Below are 23,198 nucleotides of genomic sequence, written 5' to 3' on the forward strand. Positions count from 1 at the left end.
AGTCTGACTCACAATTAAACAGTGGCATGGCAACTTTCGCAATGTTGACATTCCCACAATGCATATTGGTTGTAGAATGAATGAATTCATGTGTTTGTTGTGAACGGATATGTAGTTCTGTCACAACGTGATGTAAGTAAGAGGTCATCGGGTATCCAATCAAATCATTACACAGGTCAACCTGATACAACACTCATGTGACGTACTAGATTAGCATGCACCTACCCATATGCTGACCACTTGGGTAATAAATTGCTTTACGTCACTGTTTTCAGGGACACTACAAATGGACATATAACATCCATGTTGGGACTTGAACTCCTAAAAATGAACACTTTCTCCGCGAAGCTATACCTTGGAGCACCCTTTGCAATTAGAGGCCACTAATGAGGGATCTGGATGGGTTGTTGGAGTAGCCTAGAGGTTAAAGCGTCTGCTCTTTATGCTGAATTCCCAGGTTCAGTTTCCCCACATGGGTACATTTTGTGAAGCCTATTTCTGGTGTCCCCAGTTAAGATTGCTGGAATATTGCTAAAAGCATTATAAAACCTTGCTCATCCATTCACTGCTATCTGGATGCTTCTCGAATAAGGAAACCAAAATATTGTGGACTTGTTACAGTGTGTTTTTCATGATAACACAGTCATGTCAGTTTATTGGTTTAAAGGCAGTATTAGAATGGCCAGTGAATTCGTGGCAGGCATGTGGAATTGTCAACATGGTGTAAGTGTAGGGGAGATACATGTAGGTGTTTGCACATGGTGGACTTACATAAACAGCACAGCATGTGTCATGTGGCTACATATCCAGCAGCACCCAATGTTGGATGCCAGCCAGGCCATGAGGGATGAAGATATATTCCAGAAACCAGATTAGAGATCTGAATCCAAGTTCCAGTCACTGTGAAGCTGATGATGTTGTGATGACTCAGAACATACCTGTAATGACTGATTTATCATTGGAAGTCCTTTCCTAATTACACAGACAAGTAGAACTGTTATACCTCTGATAGTGCAGGTGTACACAAAAGACATAATGAGAAAACAGTTTCCCAATGTGGCGATAACAGGGTTCTGCTGAACTAATCAGTTTGGCTGCATTATTTATGTTCTAATTGCATCCACATCACCAGTGCTTCAGATATTTGTATAACAGTATGAGCACTGTACTGGTCAGGAACAGAGTTGAAGGAAAACCAAGTTCTTGAAAGTCCGCTTCTTTATTGCCATGAGTGCACCGTTTGATGTAGATACTACGAGGTTGACTATCCATAGAACATGGTTTTCCTTCATCTTCACAACTTGTAATATGCCACTCAAGGAAGTATAGGGAATGACATCCTCCAGACATGATTGTGAGTAATACAGGTTATATTTTGGATTATATTGTGTATTGTAGTGCTGGTGATGAGATGCCTCACGTAAGAGTTCTGGGACAGCCCTTCAAGAAGTAAGAGAATCTGTACATCATTGTGAAAGTGTAATCCCGAACATAACATACGTTACAACTGACCACTTTTTAAATGGCATCCATGCCAATTTACACTAGTCTTGTCTGAGTTTTACACATGTCCATGATCCAGATTTACAGTTGTCATTTTTTCGATTTTGTGGAAGTTGTGGTTGGTGAGTCATTTCGATATCTGATCTGATTAGGTGCCTTTTGCTGAGAATGTGGTTTTGAATCTTTGATGCGCCTCAACCCACATAAACATTTTAGAATCTTTGCTTGACCAAGAGAGTGTAATCCAAAATATAAAATTTGTAACATTTTACCAGTTTCTAAGTGTCTTCATAGTTTTTAGGGGAGGTGGGGTGATCTAGTGGTTAAATTTATCTTAAACTTTGCTTGTCACACCGAAGACCCGGATCTGATGCCCCACATACATATAATTTTTTAATCTTAACGACTCATATCTTTTGGCAATGGGAGATGTGCAAATTTATACTTGTCAGAGGGGTATTTAGAGTGAATGGTCTAGACTACCAGCTGTCAGACTTATTGTTTTGTGATGTCAGAGGCTGAGTGGCTTATATGGCTGACTTTTTTGTGTTACTGATTAGGTGCCTTTCTCTGAAAATGTGGGTTCTAATTTCACATGGGACTCAAATCCAAATCAAAGTACCATGACTGCTCCTAAGTAGACTGACAAGCACTGGTGTGATCATGATTCAAAGGACTTGTGTGTTGAAATTATGTCACCTGTCTAACAGAAACATAACAGATGCAGGAAAATTTCAGTTTGTTATTATTAAAGAAATTCATTTACTGATGTCCTGAACATATATGTTCACATTGAAGTGGAAGGTATTTCCAGATACAAAAAAGAAAAGTTGTTAAAAAGCAAAGAAACATGTTAACCAGACATTGCTGAGGTATGGTAGCAGTTGTGATATTGGTTTGTTTGACTGGCAGTTTAGAAGTTGATGGATAATAGAAAAGTATAATACTTTACGGATGACAACTTCTTTATTTCTATGATGCGACCTTTTGATATAGTTTCTTATACCATTTTCTGCTGAAATGCAATAAATGAACTACTGTTATCACAAACAACTAGTGGTCTGTTTGAATTGGTTGTAACAATCGCTGGCTTAAGCAGTCTATTCCAAAACCTTCTGAGATGACTGAGCCTAAACATGGCCCCAAGCATCAGTTTCAGCAGGATTTAGTGGAATTATGTGTAGGAGTATTAGCTAAGATTATTTCATAGAATATTGCTAGGCTGGGACTTGGATGGGTTGCTAAAGTCAGAGACTGGCCTGGTGTTGCTTGCAAGGTTGATAAACATGGGTTTGATTCCTTTTCCTGATGACTAAATGAAGGATTGAATGTTATTGTTGGTGAGCCCCGCAATGACATTTTAGCACCACTCAGTGGAGTATGCAGATCACTGGATTGTCTGGTCATGCCGTTTTTGGTTTTACAAGCGTGTGTCATATAGCTGGAATGGGTTGGAATAGCATTAATGTTTAAATCATTGTTTGTTATGCTGAAGATTTTGTTTGATTCACTATTGTACAATACAAGAATACTATTTGTGTTGCTGAGATTTTCCTGGAACATTGCTATAGTGGCTTACTTACTCACTCATAACTGGAATATAGGCGATTGTGGGATTGAGCGTCAAACACCTGATTTGCCACATGCCCCTTGCTGTAATAATCACCTTAAGTGTGGGGCTTCACTCCTATTGTTTGTCATACAGCATGTGAGTGATAAATTTAAACAAGAACAAACATACATCCTTTGTGCAAAATGGACTGGCCTACTAGCTAAAGCACTTGAGGTTAGTTTAATCTCTAGCACAAAGAATGCCACAGTCTTTGGTAATGAAACATTTAAAACAATGATAGTTAAGAAATAACGTTGAAATTAGATGAATGTACAGGGGTTCAAAATTCCCATCTCTCGACAGTTAGGACAAGTCAGTTTTCATTTTGGGCAATCAGTTAATGTTATCTTACTTGTCTGTGGGCTACAAGATAATTCCTGCTGTCAGTTTCAAACAACAAATGAACTTGGATTTCATGCCGTGTCTGCTCAAGTGTAATGGTTAACTATGACCACAAAGTGGTGTTATTTTCTTTGCTATTTATCACTTGTCAGTAAGTAGTCCACTAAACGTTAACATCAAATACCATGTTGATTTATCCTTCAGTGTTAACGAATGGTGTTTCACAGTAACAGGACACTGGGTCCTGTAAGTTTCAGATGTCTGTCTGACCCACTGAAAATTCTCAGGACTCACAGAATAAAATTAAACACACATTTCAGATTCAACATTTCTCATCATTGACTTAAATTGAAATTATTATCATTATATAATGACAAACATTATAAACATAAATTTAGAAACAGTGAACAAGTGTCACATGCCACAAATAACAACTTGACACAAAGTTATTGTGATATATTCAGTCAGACACTGGGGCCAGCAGGTTGGGGACCTCTGTCTGACCGTTGGCAAATCTACCGGATTTGTCAGAGGGTCAGACACTATTCGTGAACACTGATCCTTTCATGATTACAACATTATGATTATGTCATAAACTTCAAGGCAAGTTGAAAATGAGGACAAGTTACATTTTTTTTAAGAAAACATTTTGAACCCCTGACACAATACCCCAGGAGGAAAGTACAAGACCTGGGGCTTGCTATCCAGTACCAGGAGGACCGAAAGGTCAGACTCTGGGTCAGAAGAGCATCATCCCTGGCATTGTTGCCAGAAGGTGATGTAAAAGATGCCTTTGTTGACGCCATCGACTGTATGCCAGAAGTAGACAACGCCAAGAGATTTAATGACATTCGAACAGCTTGGGTTGATGATGATGCGATATTCCCCCATCCCTGAGTTCTGTGGAATCACCACTGCAATATTGGGCCTTGAATGAACAATAATCTTGAAGGCTTCCACTACCATCTGAACAAGACCCTGCCACTGTGAACATAATCCAAACATCTATCGTTTTGTTGAGCAGTTTGAGACGTCTGAATCTGCCAAGATGTGCCAAATCAACTTCGATGCTGCCATCCAGAGACAAAAGCAAGTGTATCTTGAGAAGGAAAACAGACTTGTCTGATTGTAGGACTAACTTGAAGCAGGCCAGAAAAACTCAATTTCTTGATGCTGTTGACAACCTCTACCCATTTGGCCATTAATTGTGAAACTTCGAATTTAAGTTATTTCAGTTATTGAGGTTATTCATATAAAGAAAAATACTTTATTGATACTGTGTACGTATACAGATTATGTATGTATACTGTGCTCAAGATCAGATTTATGCATGTATGCCGTGCTGCAGACACATTATGTAAGTTCACTGATGTCAAGCTGTAGTTTTGTTTCTTGGATTATTCCACTTTATTTTTACAAAGGTATTATGAAGGTAGTTGCTGGTGCAGTCAACCATTCCATATGTTGTTTTAACCTGTATGACTAGTGAGGCGTATGACTAATGGGATGAGACCTTTGCCGCATGCCCATTGCTATGATAATGAGTTTGGGGTTTAAACAAACTCACTCACTCAAATTAAAGCATATTGATTGTCTATATGTACTTCCATGGATATTGCCATGGAGGTGATCTAACTTGCTCACCATGATCAGAGACCTGTGTTATGGCTTTATGTGAGTTGAATCATAACTGGTATTTGGTAAATAGATATTATAGGTAAATGTGTTCAGTTAATTTAGACTTTTATTATTTGATGCCATTATCAGTTCGTTATTTTATTCATGCCCTGTCACCTGTATTGAACCAGGACCAGTTGTTTGAGTAATGCTGCCATTTATGCAGACATAATTGGGTTGTTATTTTCTTCTTGAAAATGTTTTTGTGATTTTATGGATCTGCCAAACCTACATGTTATGTAGTGTCTGACATGCATTTAATGTATTGAAAGACTGTCAAGAACTCTTATTACATTCTTTTTGTGTTCATATTTTCTGGGAGCGAATGATTGACGCTCACATTAACTCCAGTAATCTTCTCTATAGATTTACATGTCGAAATGTAATTATTGTGGGTATTTGAAATTCTTTTATTTTTTGTTTACATTCCTCTAAAGGCCAGTAGAAACTGCACTGAATCTAGACATTTCTAATAACAGACCGAATTTGTGTTTACCCTGAACAGAAGAATGTTATTAGTCACCATTAAATGTGTCTTGAAAAAAAATCAAGGTTGGGAAAATGCACCCTGCAAAACATATTTCCCCATTCTTGATTTTTCTTGGGTTTTGTGTACATGATAAATAGACACCTTTGAATGGCTTTTTGCAATAAATGGCTTGTCATCACAAAATATTTAGGTTATTTCATCTTGATGTTGATTACTATAGACATGTATGTCTATTTAGCCCTGCAGATAACTTTATTGAATTCTGATTGGTTATATTGAAGCATCGATAATCGTGATACTTTATTGGATGATAAGTATATCAGTACTTTTTTCATGACCTTTGAAATTGTAAATTTTCACTAGAAAATGACGATTATGTCAAAATTTACACTGATATGAAAATATACAAGATAGTGTGTCATGATGTGCATCAAATCGTATCATATCTTTCCAAGATATCGTGATACATTCCGTATCTTGAATTTTCTGTATTGTCACACCTTTAATGCTAAAGGGCTGATTGCTTCAAAATTTTAGATTTGATGTATACAATTAGGAGTATAAACAAAGTAACAAAATTGTTGCTATAATTTTATTTTGTGTCAATAAAGATTGTGTTTTTGTGTCCAAAAGATAAAATGTTTCTGTATTTTACTTGTCATTTAACAAAACCGATCATCATTATCATAACCTAAGCCTCCCGAGTTATCTCCCTTTATGACCATTCAGGAAAAATCTTGGTAAGAGGTTTTGCACCTCAGTCTTCTGGAAGTTGAATGTTGTTGTTAAAAGATGAGCTACATTACAGGTCTTAAGGATAATAAATTCGACGTGCAGTGTTGTGAAATGATGTGCAGGACTGTAAGACCCCTTCAAGACACTACGTTACTAACAGTATTATACAGGACCTTCACATCCATACATGCACACCAACATGTGAATAAGTCATAATTTTCATACATTGCCCATTTCCTTTCGGAGTCATCGAACATTGTTGGGAATATTGTGGGGAATATTGTTTATAACTGCACCCTTTGCAACATTAGGTGGTTGTTTGTGAGAAAAAGACTAAATGGCTCTGATGGTCAGGTTCAATGACCTGGGTTTAATATGGTGTCCCTTGCCGTGATCTTGCTGCAACGTTGGTAAAAGTGGCATAAGACCAATGCTCAATACCACAATACCTGGGAAAATCTTATCCAGCTTACAGATCACAGTTATGTGAACAAGATTGCTGTATGGCCAGTAGGTTGCATGAAGTGAGCTAAACTTTTCTCCTGAACTCACTCTGTACATGTCAGAAATATCTGACATGCTGAAGGAGGGGTAAAACCAGACTGATCTCACCAATCCTACTGTACCCTGAGCTTGTCTAAGTCATCACCAATGAGGTAAACGTCTGCCTTGAACAGCTCGTCTGCCCCATGTCAAGCTGTAGATGGCAGCAACCTTCCAGAGTTACATTCTCCATGTAAGAGCCAGGTCTACAGATCAAGTGTAATAGAGGATCTGTAGCTTGATTTAGAGCCATACACATAATGGGGACTTTGTCCTCACAGGGTCAGTTGGGTAGCCTAGTGGTTGAATCATCCGCTTGTCATGCTGAAGACCAGGCTTGATTCCCTACATGGCTACTATGTGTGAAGTCAGGTTCTGTTGTCCCTGTTGCTGGAATATTGCTAAAAGTGATTTAAAAACAATACTCACTCAATTATTGAACCCAGTTACCTTATTTGACCAAGTACCTTGTACCCTGCCCATCACCTTCTTGCAGCTGCATAAAAGATACTAGATCATTTGCAGTTGATGAAATGATGTTTTTATGAAAATGAAAACAATATATTTGCCAGTTTTTTTAAGTCTAAGTTATTGCCTCATAATGTTTCTAAGTTTGTCATTTGCTATACCTGTGCTAGTGTTAACTAATACAAACAGTGTTTTCTCTCTGATTCTACACACAAAAGTCCAGCATGCTGTATAACACGTTAGGTATTTCTCCACAAATTGGTGACATTTTTATTAAAACACACTCCTACAAGTTTCTGTTTGCTGAGCTTACCTGCCCGATGGAGGTATTTCTGAACATTGGCTTTGTGTTTGTGGTGGAACATTGTGGGCACTTTATGCATTCTTCAACTAACCTGTGTATTTATTGTTCCTGTGGCCAGCATCTGAACGAGGGAAATATGCTATGTCGGAGTTTTAGGACAATGCGATAACTTAAGTTTTCATGGTTGTCTTTCATGGGATGCCTGTCTCAGAATGACTACAGCTTACGCTGTATAGCTCACGCTAAGGGAGTATTCATTGTTTTTGAAGTCCTGGAATTCTGTATAAAACTGAAGAGCGATGAGGTTAATGTGTAGGGCAAACAAACTAGTTAGAGCTCCCCTCTGTGCGTAGCCATGCTTTGTTGGATGGCAGCAAACATGAGCAGAGTGTTATGTGTGAACGTTGTGGAAGTTACACATGTTGCTTTCATGTTGTATTCCTCATACTTGTCCATGGCGCCACCACCCACTTAATGACCTTGTCCCCACCCTCAATCACCACTACCCCGAGGCCCTGATCCCAACCTCATCCCTCACCCACAGACCCTGATCCCTACCTCAGCACCCCCCCCCCCCCCCCCCCGCACACACACACACAGATCCTGACAACTACTTCAGATCTCACCCACAGACCCTGATCCTTTCTTCAAACCCCACCCCCACTCCTACTCCATCCCCTTCCCTACCCACAGACCCTGTCCCCAACCTCAGTCACCACTCCCCCTAGACCCCGATCCCTACTTCAACCCTGACACCCACAGACCCTGATCCCTACCTCAACCTCTACCCCAAACCCATCACCACAGTTGCACAATTAATGCCTTCTCACCTTAACCACCATCCCTCACCTCAGCCTCAAGTCCCCAAACCTGATTCCAACCCTAACTACCTGTGTAACAAAACGCCACATCCCCACCTCAAAGACCTGTTGGATTCCAGTGATTACAATGTGTGAAACCCATTTCTGGTGTCCCCTGCCATGATATTGCTGGAATGTTGCTAAAACTGGTGTAAAACCATACTTGCACACACCCACTCCACTTGAAGTGCAAAGCAAAACATGTACATCTATTTGCCAAAAATATGTATTTTGACAAACATCATTCTTAGTAGCATTTAGTGTTGATATTAGGCCAATATGGAGTGAGGTGACCATATGTACAAGGAAAGACAAGGTGAGGTGAACTAGGCCCTCTGGAAGTAGCAAATTATGAAATATTGATTTTAGGACGTGTTTAGATGTCTAAAAATATAGACATCTTTTGAAATCTTCTTTGCTGGCTTTAGTCTTGAAGACGAGTCACAAATTGCTTTGCCCTTTTAAACCTGAGAACAGTATGCCTGTCATTGTTAGTATGAATACAGTAAATCTTTCAAGGTATTTTTTTATATTAAATGCATAGATGCATATATCTATTACCCCTTTTCCTGGTGCATGAATCCCATTTGAACAATGTTGTCTAGGGAACTAGGTGATGTGTAGAACAATGTTGCTTGTTGCTTGAACACACACTGTTGGGATACTGTGATTCTCAACATCACAGCACCACTGCTGTACATTCACACATTCTGGGCCTCACATGCAAACCTTGTGTTTTGTTACAGCTTTTGGCTCTTGTGTAGATGTTAGTTTCCCTGAAATGGTTTTGGATGGTTCAGAGTAAAGACATTTTAAACCATGTATGGCATTGTGGCCATGAGATGGCTGGATCTGACACTGAAACTCAGTTGCAACACGATAATATTTCCTTCATTATGTTAGTACCATTGTGCGAAATGGTTTCAAATTTTGACAGCCAATTGGGCATGTTCTTGCCAAAGATTACGAAAAATAGGTGACAGTAAGATATGTTCAGTATGATATGGTTGGATAAAGACATGTGAGTATAACCTTCTGGTGCCTAACAGAGAGCTGGGTTATCTGGGGTAATAAGAATCACATTCTGATTCAGTGCCGCGGGCAATCACTTGGTGTTTGGAGACTGCATTATAGAACATTACAACACTGACATTATTATCACTAAATGCTAATATGATGAGCATTTTTATTTGGCCATAGTCTTCATGCTTTTAAGGTGCATTATAACTTTACAAGTTGGAGTGAGTGATCTATTTATGAAGAGACCCCATGAAGCTTCACAAGCAGGTTGGGCCAGTGACTGTGACCATTTATTGACCTGACTGTATTTTTACTGGCTATGGGACAGTGGACAGTGGCCATTTCCCAGACTGGTTAATATATAGACAGTAAATATGGTTGACCAGTGGATCAGGATGATCTCACTTACATTCTGATGAAGTACTGTGCAATATTTAGTATAGAGAAGCATTCTGTTCTTGCCTTGTCAACCTTGTGCACATCAGCCTGACAGTCCTTAAACAACAACACTTGTATGCACGAACCATGTCAGCTGTAGTCACGCTTTGAATTTGTATAGTGGAGTGTATAATCCATAGAACGTTTATATTTGCTTGTATTGTATAATCAAGTACCTTAATGGGATTTTAACATACTTGACATTGCCCTTTGTTCTTGCAGCGGTATGTATGTCTCTACAGCTCTAATCCTGCTGAAGTACCGATATTCTTCCTGAGTGTAGTACATACTGTAAAGCTTGAAATCATTGGAAGAGTGATTTCAATGCAACAACTACAGGAAATCTTTGCTTCCATTAATAAATCTTCACAATTATCTTTAAAAAGAATGACATCACCTAGGATAAAGGAAATGCTGTGGTCAAGGTTGCTGTGTTGAACTGAGGCGTCACTTAGTACTCCAGCAAGTCACTACAGCCACAGTGTCTTGGTTTGGGGCAGCTTCATCAAAAGGCACAGGGCTTGCCTCATGACAGTTAACCTTCTCTTACACAGATACCTGTACTTTTATCCGAGATAATTACATATTGTTAACTTACTTCACACAAGAATAGTCCCATCTGAATTGGGATAAATGGCAACAAAGGACATGATTATGTAGCAGGCGTGAAATTTCCGAGCCCCATGATTCAAACTGCATTTGAAAGTTTGTCAGAACAAGTTACTTTCTTAAAGTCACTTGCCCTGTATCAAGTGTCTTCGTACAATAAAATTGAACCTCTGAAGTGTGACCAGTGTATATAGATGTGTTGTTGCTTGGCCCTATGTATTGTTGTACCTCCAGTAGTGTTGGACTGGTTAATTTAAATAATCATTGGTGGCAATGACTAAATAATTACGCAATTTGATCATATTTTCATATAATCGAAAATAAACAATTTTGAAACACTTGTTTGCATTGACAATATTTTTCACAAGGTTGGTTTCATTAGCACCAAGATTGATCCAAGTCATGATTGAACTTATCCTAAAGAATCCAGGGTCCCTTTCTTCAAAGTGATCATAGCACTACGACAGTCTTAAGAATGCAAGTTATGATATCTCTAGTGCTGCGATTGCTGTGGGGAACGGGGCCCGAGACTAATATACTAGTCATCCTTTGAATTATGTGAAATTCGCAAGTGCTTTCTATGCAACTGCTAAAAACTCCGAAAGAACATGTTTTCATGCATTAACAAATAAAACGTAGCCAGGAAAATTTGATAAATGATGCTAACCAATTATATTTGATGACTGATTGGTTGTAGTTAACCAATCATCAGTTCTGATGTTTTAACCAATTCCCAACACTAACCCTCACACAAGTGGCAGACATAATAAACTTTTTCCATGAAGTACTACTGTGAAGACATCTTTATTATTCATGCCAGGTTCTAATTTCTCCTATACAATTGCATTACTGCTGACATGTAATTCCGGAGAGTCTATCACATCAAAGGTTGCTGAGTATATGTGGTGTATTTAATTATTAGCGACTGTTTGTAGATGCTGAAACAACACTTAGCTTGGGAACATGTCGCCATTTAGATGTGTGAGTGAGTATGGTTTTATGCTGCTTTTAGCAATATTCAAGATATCTGTGGGGATAGCACAAATGGGTTTCCCACATACTGCATAGGTGGGGAGTCAAACCTTCTGCATGATGAGCAGGTGCTTTAACCATAGGGCTGCCCACTGCTCTGTGATGCTTTTAAGATCATGGATATGTTTGATCAGAAGTCCATGACAATCGGGCAGTGGGAAAGTTGATCGCATACAAGTGTCAGTGCTATTGAATGAGAGAGCTTCAAAAGCCTGTTAGTTCATGAAAGTGTGAAATTGCCCCAGCCAGTTGTGTTACCTGTTGAAGGTGTACTTGTGGAGGTGAATAACTTGTGATATGTGGATGCACTGACACGACTTCATGTTTTGTCGAACTCTAGTTGTAAATTGTCTTTGGTAGAGTTCGTTGACTTCCTGGTAGACAACTTTGGGCAGATAAGAATTAAGTGGTCTTAGAATGGCTGTGTGTTCAAGTTGACGCAGGTAGGGGTTGGAGGTACCTGTAAATTAAGTATAATGGCTGTGCATTTGGTGTTGAAATGGTAGCCAGAATAGCTCTGTGGTAACCCACCTTCTAAGTTTCCATATTACATATACTTGTGTGAATTATGCAGCAGGATTAGCCCTCAGTGATATAGATTATTGTGACAGATGACCCATACAGTTAGAATCATTCTTGCTTAATCATCCATGTTTCTAACAGTAGCTCCTGGAATGTTTCTCATCTGAGCTTCTATCATATCATGCATGCAACCTTGCAAATACTGCCTCTGTGAGTTGCTACTGATGGAATGATAGCTGCTTACTGTAGCTTGACTTATCTTGAGATTGTAAATTACTACAAGCCCTGCCTGGTTGGCAAATAGTTCCCTTACCTCTATACCAAAAGATAACAGCTTGCTATTGGATTTCTTAAAATGGCTGTTAACAGTAAATCTCCAGCAGCCAGCTATGAAACAAAGGTTGCATGATGTTTACAAGTAGTAAAATATTGTTTGTTGTTAAGCGCAAGTATTGAAGTTATGTGTTAACAGTCTGTAAAGAATTAAGTCAATACCAGACAATCCAGTGGTCAAAAACATGAGCATCAGTCTATACAGTTGGGATACAATTAAGGTCAAGTGAGAACAGCTATTGTCTATTTGTTTTCAAACTTTTGTAACTTTTTTACATTGGCAGACTGAAACATGTCAGCAGGATAAGTTTAATGTGTTCCAAGGTTGTGCTAGTTGTGCTAGTATTAAACCCAGGATGCATGAAGCCTATCCCTATGATGAACTGCTGCTACTACTGCTGTGTGTTGAGCTGGAGAACCAGGACATCTGATGTAGAGTTGTAACTGTATGACTGGCGTCAAGTGACAGCAGGAACCTCACTACAGCACTTGTGTTCAAGGCAGATTGTGTTCAAGGGAGATTGTGTTCAAGCCACAATAGAATAGTATTCATTTCATGTCCAACACTGGAAAATAGTGGAAAACGAGCCAGTTAGTTTGGCAATTTTATATTCATTTTGTAAGTCCTCAGTATTTGTCACACAGTGTTTGTCTGATGTTACGTGATATTTAAAATGTTTTCCTTATTGACCCAACTTTGGAGAAATTGTTGCCCCAACAGCTGTTTTCCTGATGGTCTTACACACATGTCGCCCGGCAGTATGCTAGGTGTCTGTTTCTCTTGTGATTATGATCACACGACTCATCAGGAAAAAATTACACATTGCATGTCAAGGAGCTGATTTGGCCCTAACTGAGTGTTAATCTCAACATTGAAGGCAAATGTCACATTTCACGCTGATAATTCTGTCCTGAGGGATATAATATGTTCATAGATAAATTAATGGTTAATAAATGGAGTGACTGATAGGTTCACTGAATTTATTCTTGATGAAATTGAAGTTGAAGTTAAAGTTGGAAACATGACTTGCTAAATTGTGTGAAAATCAGATCATCTTGACGTCAGTAAATGAATGAAAGAGTGAGAATGAATGAATGAATGAATGAATTTAGTGTTATTTGTTTATGATTAATATTTCTATATTTTATGACAGCATTACTGCATTTCATAAACTACTTTATTGTGTTGTCACAAGTGATTAAAATATTGTTTGAAAGTGAGAATTTCCAATTTGATCCTTTGTCAGGTTCAGTTCCTGAGCAGGCTCTTTGTCAGTCATCCACTGAGGGACAGACGAGTTAATAGTGTTGTTTGTTTTCAAACTCTCCATGTACTGCATGAGTATGCAGTATGTTTTTGAAGGTGATGTTGAGTGAGTAGGGACAACACATTAAAGACAAAACTAATGTTACTTGGTAGCCACGTATGATGTTTGGTATTGCTAAACACCTTTTGTGTTATGTTCTTTTGTTGGCTATGTTATGGGAACCAGCAGTTCGGATGATTGTTGTGGAGGTGTTTCGCAATGCTGACAGCCCCACCCACTGCAAGAAAATAATACAGGTCTGGTGAACTGTGAGGCAACTTGTACCATGATTGCAGTTTAAGTATGTGTGATTGAACGTAGGTTTTAGCAGAGTTGAAGCTTGTAATTGTAAGTAAGGCACGTTTCTGTTGTCGCCCACCTTGATTTTGCTTGAATATTGCTGGAATATTGGTAAAAGCACCATAAAACTAACACTCGCTCACAGAACTTGTGATTGCATGTTGCAGGTTTGTTTACTTAAGCCTAAATCTATCAATGATACATGTGTAAGGTAGGCCTCTTTATGTAGGTGAAAACTGTTGAGATTGGTGTGTGTGTGACAATGAGTTAGATATGATATTGTGTTCAGTGTCACTGTGCAGGGTATGATTTCCCTATTTACAACCTGCACCAGTGCATGATATGTGGTGCAAGTTAACTTCAGCAACAGCAGGTTCAGTGTAGGTAACAATACATCCTCCAACATCTTGTCGCTGTCATTGTGTGTTTTAATTGGGAAGTAAGTGACTGGAAGTAATGTGTTTCTCTCTGCTTGACTTGTTTCAGTACATGCAGTTGTGAACTCATAAATCAATAATGTAGAGGAAATAATGTAATTGAGATTTATGAATATAGGTTATGCAGAATTGAAACAGAATCATTCATCATTTATCACCATGGTGTCAAGTTCACTTGAATGTGTCTGATACCAAACGTTTGTTATGAAAATTGCTAATCAAGTATTTTTGTCACTTTTTAAAACCAGTGACATTATTTTACGTTGCAACCAAAATGTTAAAGGTGCAGCTGAACTTTTAAGTCAGGGTGCACTGAGTGCAGGTATAGTAAAATAATTAAAACCACACCCTGTGATTTTTTCTTAGTGATGAAATTTTTGTTTCATTAACAACCAACTTACTTGATGTTGTGATGCTCAGTAAATGATAGATGGTGCAGAGATAGACTAACGATAATGATTTAAGTGGAATACCTACAAAAACTGGGGCGATGGGGTAGCCTAGGGGTTAAAGCATTCATTTGTTCAGCCGAAGACCTCAGCTTGATACCCTGCATGGTTGCTATATATGAATCCAGTTTCTGGTTTCTCCTGCTACAATATTACTGGAATATTGCTAAAAGCAGTGTCACACCATACTCACTTACACCAGACCCGCACAGCTGGAATGTCACGGCCCAGTCTTGCATGGGGCAGTACTACATACATAGGACCAGCAGCCTACTTACAATCCTGGCTAGAGTTGTAACACAGTAAACCGTGATGGCTAAAACAAAGTCCAGGGGACCACTAATTCTACTTAGTTTCACATTAGTTGTTTACAGACATTTCAGTAAACTATTCGGCAAGAGGCCAGGGATTGTTGTTGTGTCTGTCTGCTCGTTGCAAGCATGTTATAAACATAGTTGAGTTGAACACGATGTACAGGTGTGTGATGACATAGCGTGCAGTATGCCTGTTGATTATTCATGCATCAAGGTTGGACACTTTATGGATGATAACTTCCGGAACGTATTATGGCTACAGCTGAAGCATGTACAAGCCAGCTATTCCCAATGTGAAAGGGAACTTTTCATCCATACAGTATCCTCACTTTGTGGATGGTGGGGTAGCCTAGTGATTAAAGCGTTGTCTCATCACGCTGAAGACCCGCGTTTAAATCCCCACATTGGTACGATGTGTGAAGCCATATCCAGTATTCCCCACTGTAATGTTGCTGGATTATGGCTGAAAGCGGTGTAAAACCAAACTCAGTCAGTCGGGCAATCCATCCTTTTTTATTACTTGTCAACTTTGAAAATGTCGATCGAGGCGATCATGAACCACTATCCATTGTGACATATAGGTTGTTTGTTGTGACAAGTTCAGATACAGCTAGCTGGACAAGCGCTCATTACAGGTCATTTTGGTTGTTTGTTGTGACAAGTTCAGATACAGCTAGCTGGACAAGCGCTCATTACAGGTCATTTTGGTTGTTTGTTGTGACAAGTTCAGATACAGCTAGCTGGACAAGCGCTCATTACAGGTCATTTTGGTTGTTTGTTGTGACAAGTTCAGATACAGCTAGCTGGACAAGCGCTCATTACAGGTCATTTTGGTTGTTTGTTGTGACAAGTTCAGATACAGCTAGCTGGACAAGCGCTCATTACAGGTCATTTTGGTTGTTTGTTGTGACAAGTTCAGATACAGCTAGCTGGACAAGCGCTCATTACAGGTCATTTTGGTTGTTTGTTGTGACAAGTTCAGATACAGCTAGTTGGACAAGCGCTCATTACAGGTCATTTTGGTTGTTTGTTGTGACAAGTTCAGATACAGCTAGCTGGACAAGCGCTCATTACAGGTCATTTTGGTTGTTTGTTGTGACAAGTTCAGATACAGCTAGTTGGACAAGCGCTCATTACAGGTCATTTTGGTTGTTTGTTGTGACAAGTTCAGATACAGCTAGCTGGACAAGCGCTCATTACAGGTCATTTTGGTTGTTTGTTGTGACAAGTTCAGATACAGCTAGCTGGACAAGCGCTCATTACAGGTCATTTTGGTTGTTTGTTGTGACAAGTTCAGATACAGCTAGTTGGACAAGCGCTCATTACAGGTCATTTTGGTTGTTTGTTGTGACAAGTTCAGATACAGCTAGCTGGACAAGCGCTCATTACAGGTCATTTTGGTTGTTTGTTGTGACAAGTTCAGATACAGCTAGCTGGACAAGCGCTCATTACAGGTCATTTTGGTTGTTTGTTGTGACAAGTTCAGATACAGCTAGCTGGACAAGCGCTCATTACAGGTCATTTTGGTTGTTTGTTGTGACAAGTTCAGATACAGCTAGCTGGACAAGCGCTCATTACAGGTCATTTTGGTTGTTTGTTGTGACAAGTTCAGATACAGCTAGCTGGACAAGCGCTCATTACAGGTCATTTTGGTTGTTTGTTGTGACAAGTTCAGATACAGCTAGCTGGACAAGCGCTCATTACAGGTCATTTTGGTTGTTTGTTGTGACAAGTTCAGATACAGCTAGCTGGACAAGCGCTCATTACAGGTCATTTTGGTTGTTTGTTGTGACAAGTTCAGATACAGCTAGCTGGACAAGCGCTCATTACAGGTCATTTTGGTTGTTTGTTGTGACAAGTTCAGATACAGCTAGCTGGACAAGCGCTCATTACAGGTCATTTTGGTTGTTTGTTGTGACAAGTTCAGATACAGCTAGCTGGACAAGCGCTCATTACAGGTCATTTTGGTTGTTTGTTGTGACAAGTTCAGATACAGCTAGCTGGACAAGCGCTCATTACAGGTCATTTTGGTTGTTTGTTGTGACAAGTTCAGATACAGCTAGCTGGACAAGCGCTCATTACAGGTCATTTTGGTTGTTTGTTGTGACAAGTTCAGATACAGCTAGCTGGACAAGCGCTCATTACAGGTCATTTTGGTTGTTTGTTGTGACAAGTTCAGATACAGCTAGCTGGACAAGCGCTCATTACAGGTCATTTTGGTTGTTTGTTGTGACAAGTTCAGATACAGCTAGCTGGACAAGCGCTCATTACAGGTCATTTTGGTTGTTTGTTGTGACAAGTTCAGATACAGCTAGCTGGACAAGCGCTCATTACAGGTCATTTTGGTTGTTTGTTGTGACAAGTTCAGATACAGCTAGCTGGACAAGCGCTCATTACAGGTCATTTTGGTTGTTTGTTGTGACAAGTTCAGATACAGCTAGCTGGACAAGCGCTCATTACAGGTCATTTTGGTTGTTTGTTGTGACAAGTTCAGATACAGCTAGCTGGACAAGCGCTCATTACAGGTCATTTTGGTTGTTTGTTGTGACAAGTTCAGATACAGCTAGCTGGACAAGCGCTCATTACAGGTCATTTTGGTTGTTTGTTGTGACAAGTTCAGATACAGCTAGCTGGACAAGCGCTCATTACAGGTCATTTTGGTTGTTTGTTGTGACAAGTTCAGATACAGCTAGCTGGACAAGCGCTCATTACAGGTCATTTTGGTTGTTTGTTGTGACAAGTTCAGATACAGCTAGCTGGACAAGCGCTCATTACAGGTCATTTTGGTTGTTTGTTGTGACAAGTTCAGATACAGCTAGCTGGACAAGCGCTCATTACAGGTCATTTTGGTTGTTTGTTGTGACAAGTTCAGATACAGCTAGCTGGACAAGCGCTCATTACAGGTCATTTTGGTTGTTTGTTGTGACAAGTTCAGATACAGCTAGCTGGACAAGCGCTCATTACAGGTCATTTTGGTTGTTTGTTGTGACAAGTTCAGATACAGCTAGCTGGACAAGCGCTCATTACAGGTCATTTTGGTTGTTTGTTGTGACAAGTTCAGATACAGCTAGCTGGACAAGCGCTCATTACAGGTCATTTTGGTTGTTTGTTGTGACAAGTTCAGATACAGCTAGCTGGACAAGCGCTCATTACAGGTCATTTTGGTTGTTTGTTGTGACAAGTTCAGATACAGCTAGCTGGACAAGCGCTCATTACAGGTCATTTTGGTTGTTTGTTGTGACAAGTTCAGATACAGCTAGCTGGACAAGCGCTCATTACAGGTCATTTTGGTTGTTTGTTGTGACAAGTTCAGATACAGCTAGCTGGACAAGCGCTCATTACAGGTCATTTTGGTTGTTTGTTGTGACAAGTTCAGATACAGCTAGCTGGACAAGCGCTCATTACAGGTCATTTTGGTTGTTTGTTGTGACAAGTTCAGATACAGCTAGCTGGACAAGCGCTCATTACAGGTCATTTTGGTTGTTTGTTGTGACAAGTTCAGATACAGCTAGCTGGACAAGCGCTCATTACAGGTCATTTTGGTTGTTTGTTGTGACAAGTTCAGATACAGCTAGCTGGACAAGCGCTCATTACAGGTCATTTTGGTTGTTTGTTGTGACAAGTTCAGATACAGCTAGCTGGACAAGCGCTCATTACAGGTCATTTTGGTTGTTTGTTGTGACAAGTTCAGATACAGCTAGCTGGACAAGCGCTCATTACAGGTCATTTTGGTTGTTTGTTGTGACAAGTTCAGATACAGCTAGCTGGACAAGCGCTCATTACAGGTCATTTTGGTTGTTTGTTGTGACAAGTTCAGATACAGCTAGCTGGACAAGCGCTCATTACAGGTCATTTTGGTTGTTTGTTGTGACAAGTTCAGATACAGCTAGCTGGACAAGCGCTCATTACAGGTCATTTTGGTTGTTTGTTGTGACAAGTTCAGATACAGCTAGCTGGACAAGCGCTCATTACAGGTCATTTTGGTTGTTTGTTGTGACAAGTTCAGATACAGCTAGCTGGACAAGCGCTCATTACAGGTCATTTTGGTTGTTTGTTGTGACAAGTTCAGATACAGCTAGCTGGACAAGCGCTCATTACAGGTCATTTTGGTTGTTTGTTGTGACAAGTTCAGATACAGCTAGCTGGACAAGCGCTCATTACAGGTCATTTTGGTTGTTTGTTGTGACAAGTTCAGATACAGCTAGCTGGACAAGCGCTCATTACAGGTCATTTTGGTTGTTTGTTGTGACAAGTTCAGATACAGCTAGCTGGACAAGCGCTCATTACAGGTCATTTTGGTTGTTTGTTGTGACAAGTTCAGATACAGCTAGCTGGACAAGCGCTCATTACAGGTCATTTTGGTTGTTTGTTGTGACAAGTTCAGATACAGCTAGCTGGACAAGCGCTCATTACAGGTCATTTTGGTTGTTTGTTGTGACAAGTTCAGATACAGCTAGCTGGACAAGCGCTCATTACAGGTCATTTTGGTTGTTTGTTGTGACAAGTTCAGATACAGCTAGCTGGACAAGCGCTCATTACAGGTCATTTTGGTTGTTTGTTGTGACAAGTTCAGATACAGCTAGCTGGACAAGCGCTCATTACAGGTCATTTTGGTTGTTTGTTGTGACAAGTTCAGATACAGCTAGCTGGACAAGCGCTCATTACAGGTCATTTTGGTTGTTTGTTGTGACAAGTTCAGATACAGCTAGCTGGACAAGCGCTCATTACAGGTCATTTTGGTTGTTTGTTGTGACAAGTTCAGATACAGCTAGCTGGACAAGCGCTCATTACAGGTCATTTTGGTTGTTTGTTGTGACAAGTTCAGATACAGCTAGCTGGACAAGCGCTCATTACAGGTCATTTTGGTTGTTTGTTGTGACAAGTTCAGATACAGCTAGCTGGACAAGCGCTCATTACAGGTCATTTTGGTTGTTTGTTGTGACAAGTTCAGATACAGCTAGCTGGACAAGCGCTCATTACAGGTCATTTTGGTTGTTTGTTGTGACAAGTTCAGATACAGCTAGCTGGACAAGCGCTCATTACAGGTCATTTTGGTTGTTTGTTGTGACAAGTTCAGATACAGCTAGCTGGACAAGCGCTCATTACAGGTCATTTTGGTTGTTTGTTGTGACAAGTTCAGATACAGCTAGCTGGACAAGCGCTCATTACAGGTCATTTTGGTTGTTTGTTGTGACAAGTTCAGATACAGCTAGCTGGACAAGCGCTCATTACAGGTCATTTTGGTTGTTTGTTGTGACAAGTTCAGATACAGCTAGCTGGACAAGCGCTCATTACAGGTCATTTTGGTTGTTTGTTGTGACAAGTTCAGATACAGCTAGCTGGACAAGCGCTCATTACAGGTCATTTTGGTTGTTTGTTGTGACAAGTTCAGATACAGCTAGCTGGACAAGCGCTCATTACAGGTCATTTTGGTTGTTTGTTGTGACAAGTTCAGATACAGCTAGCTGGACAAGCGCTCATTACAGGTCATTTTGGTTGTTTGTTGTGACAAGTTCAGATACAGCTAGCTGGACAAGCGCTCATTACAGGTCATTTTGGTTGTTTGTTGTGACAAGTTCAGATACAGCTAGCTGGACAAGCGCTCATTACAGGTCATTTTGGTTGTTTGTTGTGACAAGTTCAGATACAGCTAGCTGGACAAGCGCTCATTACAGGTCATTTTGGTTGTTTGTTGTGACAAGTTCAGATACAGCTAGCTGGACAAGCGCTCATTACAGGTCATTTTGGTTGTTTGTTGTGACAAGTTCAGATACAGCTAGCTGGACAAGCGCTCATTACAGGTCATTTTGGTTGTTTGTTGTGACAAGTTCAGATACAGCTAGCTGGACAAGCGCTCATTACAGGTCATTTTGGTTGTTTGTTGTGACAAGTTCAGATACAGCTAGCTGGACAAGCGCTCATTACAGGTCATTTTGGTTGTTTGTTGTGACAAGTTCAGATACAGCTAGCTGGACAAGCGCTCATTACAGGTCATTTTGGTTGTTTGTTGTGACAAGTTCAGATACAGCTAGCTGGACAAGCGCTCATTACAGGTCATTTTGGTTGTTTGTTGTGACAAGTTCAGATACAGCTAGCTGGACAAGCGCTCATTACAGGTCATTTTGGTTGTTTGTTGTGACAAGTTCAGATACAGCTAGCTGGACAAGCGCTCATTACAGGTCATTTTGGTTGTTTGTTGTGACAAGTTCAGATACAGCTAGCTGGACAAGCGCTCATTACAGGTCATTTTGGTTGTTTGTTGTGACAAGTTCAGATACAGCTAGCTGGACAAGCGCTCATTACAGGTCATTTTGGTTGTTTGTTGTGACAAGTTCAGATACAGCTAGCTGGACAAGCGCTCATTACAGGTCATTTTGGTTGTTTGTTGTGACAAGTTCAGATACAGCTAGCTGGACAAGCGCTCATTACAGGTCATTTTGGTTGTTTGTTGTGACAAGTTCAGATACAGCTAGCTGGACAAGCGCTCATTACAGGTCATTTTGGTTGTTTGTTGTGACAAGTTCAGATACAGCTAGTTGGACAAGCGCTCATTACAGGTCATTTTGGTTGTTTGTTGTGACAAGTTCAGATACAGCTAGCTGGACAAGCGCTCATTACAGGTCATTTTGGTTGTTTGTTGTGACAAGTTCAGATACAGCTAGCTGGACAAGCGCTCATTACAGGTCATTTTGGTTGTTTGTTGTGACAAGTTCAGATACAGCTAGCTGGACAAGCGCTCATTACAGGTCATTTTGGTTGTTTGTTGTGACAAGTTCAGATACAGCTAGCTGGACAAGCGCTCATTACAGGTCATTTTGGTTGTTTGTTGTGACAAGTTCAGATACAGCTAGCTGGACAAGCGCTCATTACAGGTCATTTTGGTTGTTTGTTTTGACAAGTTCAGATACAGCTAGCTGGACAAGCGCTCATTACAGGTCATTTTGGTTGTTTGTTGTGACAAGTTCAGATACAGCTAGCTGGACAAGCGCTCATTACAGGTCATTTTGGTTGTTTGTTGTGACAAGTTCAGATACAGCTAGTTGGACAAGCGCTCATTACAGGTCATTTTGGTTGTTTGTTGTGACAAGTTCAGATACAGCTAGCTGGACAAGCGCTCATTACAGGTCATTTTGGTTGTTTGTTGTGACAAGTTCAGATACAGCTAGCTGGACAAGCGCTCATTACAGGTCATTTTGGTTGTTTGTTGTGACAAGTTCAGATACAGCTAGCTGGACAAGCGCTCATTACAGGTCATTTTGGTTGTTTGTTTTGACAAGTTCAGATACAGCTAGCTGGACAAGCGCTCATTACAGGTCATTTTGGTTGTTTGTTGTGACAAGTTCAGATACAGCTAGCTGGACAAGCGCTCATTACAGGTCATTTTGGTTGTTTGTTTTGACAAGTTCAGATACAGCTAGCTGGACAAGCGCTCATTACAGGTCATTTTGGTTGTTTGTTGTGACAAGTTCAGATACAGCTAGCTGGACAAGCGCTCATTACAGGTCATTTTGGTTGTTTGTTGTGACAAGTTCAGATACAGCTAGCTGGACAAGCGCTCATTACAGGTCATTTTGGTTGTTTGTTGTGACAAGTTCAGATACAGCTAGCTGGACAAGCGCTCATTACAGGTCATTTTGGTTGTTTGTTGTGACAAGTTCAGATACAGCTAGCTGGACAAGCGCTCATTACAGGTCATTTTGGTTGTTTGTTGTGACAAGTTCAGATACAGCTAGCTGGACAAGCGCTCATTACAGGTCATTTTGGTTGTTTGTTGTGACAAGTTCAGATACAGCTAGCTGGACAAGCGCTCATTACAGGTCATTTTGGTTGTTTGTTGTGACAAGTTCAGATACAGCTAGCTGGACAAGCGCTCATTACAGGTCATTTTGGTTGTTTGTTGTGA

The 23,198-nt window shown here is 40.1% G+C and overlaps 1 protein-coding gene across 1 annotated transcript in view; it reads left to right on the top strand.

The window, feature by feature from the left end:
- LOC137287366 (protein Aster-B-like) overlaps positions 1-23,198 on the top strand; it is a 94,437-nt gene that overhangs the window by 22,301 nt on the left and 48,938 nt on the right. The gene's annotated exons all lie outside the window — the stretch shown is intronic.

The sequence above is a fragment of the Haliotis asinina genome, chromosome 1 (assembly GCF_037392515.1).
Source record: "Haliotis asinina isolate JCU_RB_2024 chromosome 1, JCU_Hal_asi_v2, whole genome shotgun sequence".
In the NCBI taxonomy this organism is placed as follows: Eukaryota; Metazoa; Mollusca; class Gastropoda; order Lepetellida; family Haliotidae; genus Haliotis; species Haliotis asinina.